Below are 9,054 nucleotides of genomic sequence, written 5' to 3' on the forward strand. Positions count from 1 at the left end.
ACCATTCCGGAAGACTGTATATTGTGGTATTTGGAACACAACTGAATTTTATTTGAACAATGATGTTGGGCCAGTGAAATAAAATGAAATTGCAAAAAGGCTCTGACTGGGCACGTGGGAGTATTATTCAGAATTAGCTGGAGGGGATCATGGTGCTGAAGCCCCCTTTCTCTGGCAGGACTCATTGGAAAGGCAGAGGGTACTCCCCGTTTGTGTGCAAATGTGAGGGACCTTGGTCTTTCTCAGGCCAGCTGAGTGCACGCCGGGGAAAGCTGTGAACAGACTCCCACACACATCTAAGGGGGAAAATATTTCCAGAGACTCCCAACACATCTAAGGGGCTTTGTAGGTCCACGGTAATTCTTTTAAAAAGAAATTTCTCTCTCAGTACTGGAGATGGAGCAATGGGATATGGTTGCAAAGTTGGGCCGGAGCCTGGCTTGTGGATTCAGAGCTTTGGTATGGATTTACAGGACACTACATGCTCTGTATAACAGTGTCCAGCTTCTAAGTCTCATGGCTAAAAAAACCACGTGCACCAATATAACTCTTGGTTTTGCAATGAAATATCTGGGAAGATTGAGCCGCAACCCTGAAGAAGACTCAGGTATCCGCAGTCTGGGGTCTGGGCGACTGGCCTCTGATGTAGGCTATGGTCCCAGTGGCACCATGTCTGAATGCCTCTCTTACCATGGCTTTATTGGAGTATCCTCCCCCCTGGAATTCAAGAATCCCATAGGAATCTGTCGGGTAGCTCTGGGTGTGTTTGGTGACAGACCATTTCTCCGGTTGAGCATCCGCCTGTTTGTTTTCCTCTCCATTTTTGCTGGGTGTCAGACTCGGCAAAGGAGGAATGTGCTGGTTGGTGAACTGGCCACAGCAACACCTGAAAGCAAAGGAAAAGCAGGCTCTTTCTACAACATTCCTCTTCTTTTCCCTTCATTAGCAAAGATGAGTTAACCTGAACACGTGAGTTGGGCCTAAATAGGGTATGCTAACACCTTAGTTATCCAGCTTGATTAGGGACCACAGATGCCCCTTAGTATGGCCTTTTTCAGATAATCGATGCATATCTATTTATGTACCAGTCTGTTTTAAACACATGGGATGGCTGCCCTTCTTTACTGGACATATTTTAACTCTATCTTGACAACATCAGTATGGCCATCGCATACTGAAAAGTGTGACCAAGACAGTCATAACCTCCAAACACAGAGCAGACCTTCCAGGATTTTTCAATATTGTTGAACTCTTCTGTTGCTTACTAAAACATTTCTCTCCCCAAGTAAGGGCTGGGGATGGCATCAGCTTTTGGACTAGAGAGGATGTTTTTGCTGGGTGGATGTGTGATGTGTGCGTGTGTGTGATGCACGTGTGCAGGGCCCCTTCCGGGATATTTCTCCCTGCTTCTCTGGCTACTTCGTTGGTGGCATGGGCCACCATTCCAGGTTTTCCTTCACTTCCTCTCTCTCTCTCTTTCTCCCTTTTTTCCTTTCCTTCCTTCCTCCCTCCAGCCCCCCTCCTTTCTTTCATTTAATTAAGATAAAATTTTATTGAAATGCTTCACATACCACACAATTGACCCATGTATATGATTCAATGGGTTTTAGCATTGACAGACATGTGCAGTCATCACTACGGCCAATTTTAGAACATTTTCCTCACCTCACAAAGAAACTTGGCACACTTTAGCTATTGCCTTCTTATGCCCCATCACACAGCCACAAGCAACCACAAATCTACTTTCTGTCTCTGTTGATTTCCCTGTTACAGACATTTCACATATGAATGGAATCATACAATATGTGGTCTTCTGTGACTGGCTTTTTTCACTTAGCATGTTTTTAAGGTTCATCCATCTTGTAGCATGTGTCAGTACTTCATTCCCTTTTATGGCTGAATAATATTTGAAACATTTTATTTACCTATTTATCATTTAATGAATATTTGGGTTGTTTGTACTTTTGGGCTATTATGAATAATGTTGCTATGAACATTTGCGTACAAGTTTTTGAGTGGACATGTGTTTTCATTTCTCTTGGGTGTATACTAGGAGTAGAATTGCTGGGTCATATGATTACTCTATGTTTAATCATTTGAAGAATGACCAAACTGTTTTCCAAAGCAGCTGCATCATTGTACATCCCTACCGGCAGTGTATGAGGGCTCTGATTTCTCCATATCTTCTCTAACACTGGTTATTAACTGATATTTTGATCCCGACGATCCTACTGAGTGTGAAGTGGTATCTCATTGTGGTTTTGATTTGCATTTCCCAGATGAATAATGTCAAGAACCTTTTCGTGTGCTTATTGACTATTTGCATATCTTCTTTGGAGAAATGTCTACTCAGATCCTTTGCCATTTAAAAACTTGGGTTATTTATCTTTTTTATAATTGAAATGTAAGAGTTCTTTATATGTTCTGGACACAAGCCCCTTGTATCTGATATATAATTTGCAAATATTTTCTACTGTTCTGTGGGTTGTCTTTTCACTTTCTTGGTACTGTCCCTTGAAGCATAAAAGTGTTTAGTTTTGATAAAGTCCAATTTATTTTTTCTTTTGTCGCTCATGCTTGTAGTGTCAGAGCTCAGAATCATTTGCCAAATCCCAGGTCCTGAAGATTTACCTCTATGTTTTCTTCTAAGAGTTTTATAGTTTTAACTCTTACATTTAGGCATTTGGCCCATTGTGAGTTAATTTTTATAGCTATTATGAGGTAAGGGTCCAAATCCATTCTTTTGCATGGGGCTATCCAGTTGTTCAGGCACCATTTGTTGAAGAGACTGTCCTTTCCCCATTGAGAGGTCTTTTCATCCCTGCCAAAAATCAGCTTGCCATAGGTGTATGGTTTTATTCCAGGACTGTCAATTCTATTCCATTTGTCCATATGTCTATCATATGCCATTACCATCATACTTTTATTACTGTAGCTTTCTATTAAGTTTCGAAATAGGAAGTATGAGTCCTTCTACTTTGCTCTTTTTTTTAATATATAAAGTTGTTTTGGCTATTCTGCTTCCCTTGAAAATTCCATATGAATTTTAGAATCATCTCATCAATTGCTACAAAGAAGTCAGCTGAGGTTCTGATAGGGATTAAATAAATTGCCTTGACTTGAACCTCTAATGCAATGTGGAATAGAAGTAGTGAGAGTGGACATCCTTGTCTTGCTCCTGGTCTTAGGGGTAAAGCATCCAATCTTTCCTCATTAAGTATGATGTTAACTGTGGGTTTTTCACAGATGTTTTTTATCAGGTTGAGGAAGCTCCCTTCTGTTTTTAGTTTTCTGTGGTTTTTTTTAATCATAGAGGGTGTTGGATTTTATCAAATGTTTTTCCTATGTCTATTGAGACAATTGTGTGATTTTTGTTTTTATTCTCGTGATGTGATGTATTACATTAATGATTTTTCTGAAGTAAACCAATCTTGCATTTCTGGGATAAATATACCACTTGGTCATGGTGTGTAATTCTTTTTATATGTTGCTGTATTTGGCTTGATAGTATTTTGTTCAGGATTTCTGCACCCATATTCATAAGAGATATTGATCTATAGTTTTCTTTTTTGGAATGTCTTTGTCTGGTTTTGGTACCCATGTAGTAGTACTGACCTCATAAAATGAGGTGGGAAGCATTCCCTCCTCTGCTATTTTCTGGAAGAGTTTGTGAAGAATTGGTCTTTTAGAATTCAGCAGAGAAGCTCTCTGGGCCTGGGCTTTTCTTTGTGGGTAGTTTTTTTTAATTATTACTAATGCTATCTGTTAACTTCTTACAGGTCTCTTCAGATTGTGTATTTCTTCTTGAGTCAGTTTTTGAACTTTGTGTCTTTCTACAAATTTGCCCATTCCATCTAAGTTATCTAATTTGTTGGCATACAAATCATAATATTCCTTTATACTCATTTCTATTTCTGTAAAGCTGGTAGTGATGTCCCACTTTCATTTCTGATTCTAGCCATTTGAGTCTTCTCTCTTTTTTTCGTCAATCTAGCTAAAGATTTGTTAATTTTGTTGATATTTTCCAAGAATAGCTTTTGATTTCAATGAATTTCTCTATTTTTTTCTATTCCCTTTTCCATTAATTTTCCCTTTAGTCATAATCTCCTTCCTTCTAATTGCTTTAGGTTTAGTTTGCTCTTCTCTTTCCAGTGTCTTATGGTGGAAAGTTAGTTATTAATTTAAGATATTTCTTCTTTCTTACTATAAGTATTTACAGGTATAAATTTCTTGCTCAGCACTGCTTTAGCTGCATCCCCTAAGTTGTGGTGTGTTGTGTCTTTATTTTCATTTATCTTAAAGTATTTTTTGTTTTCCCTCTTTTACTTTTTCTTTAACCCATTGGGTATTTGGGAGTGTGTTGTTTAATTTCCACGTATTTGTGAGTTTCCAAATTTTTTTCCTGCTATTGATTTCTTATTTCTAATTTCATTTCATTGTGGTTGGAGAAAATATTTTGTATTATTTCTATCCTTTTATATTTATTGAGACTTGTTTTATGGTCTAACATATGGTCTATCCTGGAAAATGTTCCACATGCCCTTGAGAAGAATGTGTATTCTATTGTAATTGGATAGTGTCCTCTATAGATATCTATTAAGTCTAGTTGGTTTATGGTGTTATTCAAGTTTTCTATTCCCTTGTTGATCTTCTGTTAAGGTCTTCTATCCATTATTAAAAGTGGGGTACTGAAGTCTCCAATTATTATTGTTAAATCATCTATTCCTCCCTTTATTTATGTCAGTTTTGCTTCATGCTTTTCAGTGCTCTGTTATAAGGCACATATATGTTTATATTTGTTATAACTTCCTGATGCATTGATCTTTTTATCACTATAAAATGTCTCTCTATATCTCTAGTAATATTTTTTGTTTTAAAGTCTATTTTGTCTGAAATCAGTATAGCTACTCTTAATTTCTGTGGTTGCTTCTTGCATGAGTGAGGCCTGGGTGGAGGAAGGAAGCTTCTACCTCTCAACTGCACTCAGGACTTAGCCTCAGCAACAGGTAGTGGGGAACAGGAGGAGAAATCCTGAAGTCCTGCTCTCCATTTTGCTGAACTGGGAGAGAAGAGGGAGAAAACTCTCTTGGTTCAAATACCGCAGACTCTAGTCTTTCTTACTGAATTTTTGTTGGCTTTCTCAAACACACATCTCTTTACTTGCTGTTTGCCTTTGGGACCATTTCCAGAGGGCTTTTAAATGGTTGTGCTTTTTTTTTTTTTCATTCCAGGCTTTTTTGGTCCATGCTAGAGAATGCATGGAGCTCGCAGAGGAGGCCTACGTGGGAGTCCTGAATCACCTTCTGCCCCCTCTGTTGCCTGGCTATCTGGCCTCATGGACTACTGCAGTGCTGGCAGATGTTACAAAGGACTGGTGTGGATAGTTCCCAGGATGGCCTGGTACCATTGAAATAAGGAGGGACATTTTGGTGAAACAAAGAGAAGGCTTTTGTGACCATTGCCATTGTCCCACAATGGCATTTCTTACCTTGGGGGGTAATCACTGGGGTTCAAGCAGGGAGAGGAACCTGGGGTTGGTGTGTAGAAGGGGGCAGCTTGGAGATATGGGGGAATTGTGACTGTATGTGTCAAACAAATTTGAACCAGGTGATCTCTAAGAGTCTGTGTACCTCTGTGTCAGTGATCCTATGTGCATGAATTTTATATTGGATGAATGTATGGATAAATCATGTCCCCCACCTTCCCCAAACTCAGCCTCATAGCTTTGGCCCTCAGATATGAGACATTTTAGCTAACTTCATCTCTGATTGCTTGCAAGACTTTAGAAGGCCTCTATTTAGCTTGTAACAGATGCATTTTCATGTAGGTGAATGAAATGGTTTAACATTTTGTTTACAACTTAAACCCTTTAATAATATATCTAGCTCACTTAACCACTCAGATATTTCCTGTGATGAAAATTACTTTTCATCTAAATACACTATGAAACTCTATTGAAGAGGCCCAAAAAATATCCTGGAAACCTGTTTGAAATCCTCAGCTCCTTGATTTTGCTAAGACTAAGAGAAATGCTGTGGTCTCATATGGTTATAAAAGTTCACATTAGGTTGAGTAAGGGATAGAAACTCTTTTCTGAGCTATTTGCATGCTAACAGAGGAGCTTCTTAGCCCAAGTGAGTCTTTGGTTAATGACTTCCATGGGGAACAGATTCTGGCCACCCTTCTTAACTCTTCTCCCCCCTCCCACAAACAATAGAAGAATAGTTGCTGGCAACTGGTGGACGAGCACTGGTTCGGATGTCTTAATTACGGCTTCCAATTTACCTGTTAGGGTCTTTCGTGCTGGGAATTACAAAGATACATTCCCGTTTGCAAAAGGTTTTCTCTATCCAAGCTTTCTGACCCTGGAAGAGAGAGAAGTGGAAATTAGACTGATATGTTCCCAAATCATCACCCGAATTCATTCTTATGCCTTTATAAAATAATATACCATGAACAGGAGTCTGCCCATAACATCTGAATAGTCACCTCCAAAAATGGTGGATGTAAATCTTTAAGGATTTCAGCTCTGGTGCCTTTTAAGAGAAATGGCTTGGAAGTATGTATTTATGGTTCCCATTTGAAAATTTTATTTTACTTTATTTTTTTAAAGGTCACCTTGGCTTGAGATATGGTTTCCATTTTGAGACCTATTTCATCCATATCCATCTGTTGAAGATCTTTTTTGTGCAAGGTGCTGTGCTGGGTACTGTGGGGACTTCTGAGCAAACTACAAGGCAAATGTCATTCACCACCTGGAAATGGCGGGGGAAGGGTGGAGACAGCACACACTGGAGTGGGCAGGTGGCTTGGGAGGGAAACTCCCTGCAGAGTCCCCACTGTGCCTAGTGTCACCAGCCCTGCTGGCTTTACCCCACATGGCCCTCTAGTCCTTGGTCACCAGGAACACCTCACATGGAGGAGCCTCAGGATGAGAGTGGGGAAGTGATCTGCCCTGCCTCGGAAGGGCCCAGTTGGGCTTGTCTCCCAGGATGGAGTCAGCAGGTGACAGAGTGAGGAGACTCTTCCCACGGGTGGCGGTGGCAGAAAGGCAGCAGGGCAGGTGCCTTGAGGTTCCCTGGCACTGTGCCTCGGGAGGCAGGTGGAGAGCCAGCGTCCTTCTCTGTATCTCCCTGAGGCCTGGCTCAGTGTGTGTTTGTGTATGAGTGATGTGTGCATTTGTGTGCTATATCTGTGTGTGCTATATTTATGCATGTAGAGTGTGTGGTCTGAAGTGTGTGGGGGTGTGTATGTGAGTGGGTATGTATGTGTGTGGTGTGCATTTGTGTGTGTCTGTGGTGCATGCGTGGTGTGTCTGTGGGGACATATGTATGGTGTGTGTTACATGTGTGATATGTATGTGGGGTGTGTGTGTCTCTGAAGATGGTGGCAGGGTGCTTGGCAGGCGCAGGGAAATGGAGTGGCTTAGTATTCCAAGCCCAAACAATAACGAGTCAGATCTTAGGGAAACCATGGAGGGCTGAGCCTCATGGCCTCGGCCACTTTCCCACAGCCACCATGAGGTGAACCACAATGTGACCTGCAACTGGGGTGGGACCTGAGGTATCCAGTAGGACAAGGCTTGGTGCTTCCCTCCTGGCCATCCCCACTGACCCAGGCAGCAGTGCTGATCTGAGGACTCCCTTGTCTCTGTGGAGGTCACCTCCTCGGAGGACTGCAGTGACAGCCCAGTGTCATGAAGGCCCTCTTCGTCGAGGTCACATCAAGGGCCGAATGCTCGATTTGTTGCTTTATTAGAGTCCTGGCCCCAGGCCCAGCTATGCAGAGATAGGACCCAAGAATCCCACCCAAACCTGGCCTTTCTGGGGAGATCCCAGAGTTGGTTGGTTGGTCACTTGGTTCTTTTTGAATAACAAGAATGATTATATCAATTCAACACTGTACACTTTTTTCCTCCAAATAATTTAATGACGGCTTGAGGGTGACATTGCTGGCTCAGAGGTTGGTGCTTTTGTGCTGATGAGAGGAAAGCAGGCAGGATTGGCTTAGGGGAGAGAGCACACAGTGGCAGCCTCTGAAGTCCCCAGCCCAGCCTTACATGGGATGTTAGAGCAAACAACAAAAGAGTGAAGTATGAAATATTGAGGCGGAGCATTTGCTACCTGGAAAGAAAATGTGCTTTTCTTTTTGCATTTCATGCCTCACTTCCCAGAGAAGCTGGGAGAGCAGACTCCTGGGGTTTTTTGTGTTTTTTTTTCCTTTAAGGGTCACAGTATTTGGATTATATGCCAACTAAATACAACAAAACTTTAAACAAATATTGAACTCCCATGAATAGGTTACTTTTTCAGAGACATAAGATAGCAATCTTGAAACTGCTTTCTGTGTATTCCAGGAATGAACAAATAAATCAATATATTGTGGTAATTGGAGCTGAGTTTCTCACTGTTGGAGAAGGAGTTACGAACACGGCAAGTGGGAAATGAACCCTGTAGCACTGGTCTGGAACTGAAGTTATCAGTGTAAGCTCATGGTTTGTAATATAGAGAGATAGATATAAAAACAGATATAAATGTGTATGTGTACTCCCTCTCTCTCTCCACACACACACACACTCACATAGATACAACATATTGTATTAGATATCTATTGCTTAACACAATAAATTGCCCCAAAACCTAGTGGCTTAACACAAAAAACATTTATTAACTCATAGTTTCTATGGACCAGGAATTGGATGTAGCTCAGCTTAGCTGGATGCTTCTGACTCTGGGTCTCTCTCAAGGATTTGATCAAGTTATGGGTGGGGACTGTGGTGAATGAGACTGAGAGGGATCCATTTCTCAACCCTCACGTGGTTGTTGGCCCCAGACTCCCTCAGTTCCTTGCCACCTGAGCCTCTCTACAGAGTGGCTCACAACACGGCAGATGACCTCATTGGACGGAGCAAGCAGAAGAGGAATGCAGACAGAAGTCGTGGTCTCTATAATCTAGCGTCGGAAGTGATAGCCCTCACTTTTGCCATATCCTATCATTAGAAGTGAGTCACTCAGTTCCTCTCACACTCAAGGGGAAGGGATTACACAAAGCATG

General features: G+C 41.4%; 1 protein-coding gene across 1 annotated transcript in view; it reads right to left on the reverse strand.

Annotated features, from left to right (window-relative positions):
* TRPM1 (transient receptor potential cation channel, subfamily M, member 1) overlaps positions 1 to 6,362 on the reverse strand; it is a 71,444-nt gene extending 65,082 nt beyond the window's left edge. Inside the window, exons 1-2 of the transcript XR_001137409.1 lie at positions 6,286 to 6,362; positions 691 to 886 (exon numbers count right to left, since the gene is read on the reverse strand). The gene's annotated coding sequence lies outside the window, so the exon portion shown is untranslated. The remainder of the gene's footprint in view (positions 1 to 690; positions 887 to 6,285) is intronic.
* Positions 6,363 to 9,054: the final 2,692 nt, after the last annotated feature.

This window comes from Propithecus coquereli, unplaced genomic scaffold (genome assembly GCF_000956105.1).
Source record: "Propithecus coquereli isolate 6110/MARCELLA unplaced genomic scaffold, Pcoq_1.0 Scaffold184, whole genome shotgun sequence".
Lineage (NCBI taxonomy): Eukaryota > Metazoa > Chordata > Mammalia > Primates > Indriidae > Propithecus > Propithecus coquereli.